The sequence below is a fragment of the Pinus tabuliformis genome, chromosome 7, assembly GCF_031772625.1.
Source record: "Pinus tabuliformis cultivar Carrire ecotype Pingquan chromosome 7, CPIR1, whole genome shotgun sequence".
NCBI lineage: Eukaryota > Viridiplantae > Streptophyta > Pinopsida > Pinales > Pinaceae > Pinus > Pinus tabuliformis.
The window spans coordinates 1,588,417,586-1,588,419,914 of NC_142293.1; positions in this window are offsets into that span (position 1 = coordinate 1,588,417,586).

A 2,329-nucleotide genomic window follows, 5' to 3' on the forward strand; every position below is an offset into this window, starting at 1 on the left:
ACAACAAAATACGCAAAAAAAAATGTTGTTCAAAAGTTTGAACAATAACTGTTCAAATGTTCGAATGACAAAATACGCAAAAAAAAGTGTGGTTCAAAAGTTTGAACAACAGTTGTTTGAAAGCTTGAACAACAAAACATGGAAGAAAAAGTGTTGTTCAAAAGTTTGAACAGCAGCTGTTCGAAAGTTTGAACAACAAAATACGCAAAAAAATTATTGTTCAAAAGTTTGAACATCAAAACACGCAAGAAAAAAAGTGTTATTCAAAAGATTGAACAACAACTGTTCAAAAGTTTGAACAGCAAAATACGCAAAAAATATTGTTCAAAAGTTTGAACAGTAATTGTTCAAAAGTTTGAATAGTAAAACACGCAACAGAAATCGATGTTCAAAAATTTGAACAACAGTTGTTCCAAAGTTTGAACATCAAAATATGCAAGAAAAAAGTGTTGTTCAAAAGTTTGAACAACAAAATACGTAAAGAAAGTGTTGTTCAAAAGTTTGAATAACAGCTGTTCAAAATCTTGAATAGCAAAACACGCAAGAAAAGTGTTGTTCAAAATATTGAACAACAAAATACGCAAGAAAAAAAGTGTTGTTAAAAAATTTGAACAAAATACGCAAAAAAAGTGTTGTTCAATAATTTGAATAGCAAAACACAAGGAAAAAAGTGTTGTTCAAAAGTTTGAACAACAAAATACGCAAAAAAATGATGTTCAAAATTTTGCGTAGCAGAACACGCAAGAAAAAGTGTTGTTCAAAAGTTTAAACATCACTTGTTCAAAAGTTTGAACAACAAAATACACAAGAAAAAAGTGTTGTTCAAAAGTTTGAACAACAACTATTCAAAAGTTTGAACCACAAAATACGCAAAAAAAATTGTTCAAAATTTGAACAACAATTGTTCAAAATTTTGAATATAAAAATATGCAAAAAAAAAAAAGATGTTCAATAATTTGAATAGCAAAACATGCAAGGAAAAAAGTATTGTTGAAAAGTTTGAACAACAAAATACGCAAAAAAATGACATTCAAAAGTTTGAACAACAACTGTTCAAAAGTTTGAATAGTAGAACACGTAAGAAAAGGTATTGTTTAAAAGTTTGAATGGAAAAATACACAAGAAAAAAGTGTTCTTCAAAAGTTTGAATAGCAGCTATTCAAAAGTTTGAACAACAAAATACGCAAAAAAAATGTTGTTCAATTGCCAATGGAGCAAAAACTACAACTTTGAAGGAAGGAACACCTGAAACAAAAAAACATAAGAGAAATTAGAAAAGAGACCACTTTATTTAAAAACAGTAAATAAATAAATAAATTAAGTTACAACAGCTATGATGTTATTTCCTAAGGGAATATCAATTTGTCAATGGAAATGAATGATCTCTTGAAAAAATGGTTTGACAGTAGTGAAATAAATCTTCAAATAGAAATCAATTCTCCATTTTTCTTGTTATGAATCCATTAAGTAATGAATTGGATGAAATGTCCTTGTTTAAAATTTCTCTCAAGAATCGCTTGTTCATAAATTGACCACCTTTATTCTCTTAGGACCTGCAAAAAACGAGTGTCTGCTTACAATAAAACATTAAATCGTGGAGGAAGAGAGGTGATCGGGCTCCCCTATTCCAATAATTATGCAAAAAAAATAACAAGTAGTTAATCTATAAAACAAATCCACGGAGAAAATAACAAAGTAAAATTAATTTATTACCAACGGGAGAGCAGTGACCATTCATGCTAATATGCAATGTTTTAATCATAACTTCTTTGTTTTTCATCCGATTTAAGTGATTCCAAATCCAAATGAAATTGAATTCAAATGGATATATCTAATAAAAATAGGTTTTAAAAGTTCCATGGTATGATCTATCAAATTTACTTAGGACGACCTGCATAACATAGTCATTTTTTATTTCCTAGCTTAGACCAAAAGTTGATATTTAAAGCATAACTTATTTGTTTGATGACGGATTGAGCTAATTCAAATTGGAAATGAAAGTAGATTAGCTTATTTATCTCCAAGAGAAACAAATTTTGAGGACAAGAAGAATTTATGGGTCAAATACACAAGTGAACAACTGGAAAAGCAGAGTTTTAAAAGTGCTGATTTACAATAGACAGTCAGTACTTGGGTCATAACTTTATCATACGATATCAAAATTGAGTGATTCAAATTTATTTGTAAACTATATTGATAGATAAATATACCATAGAAATAGGTTTTAAAAATAGAGTCATTTAGGCCTCCAAAAACTGACTGTCTCAACTCTGTTCCCGAGCTACCTACTAGACACTCTGTCAATGTTTTGGTTATAACTTTTTTGCTT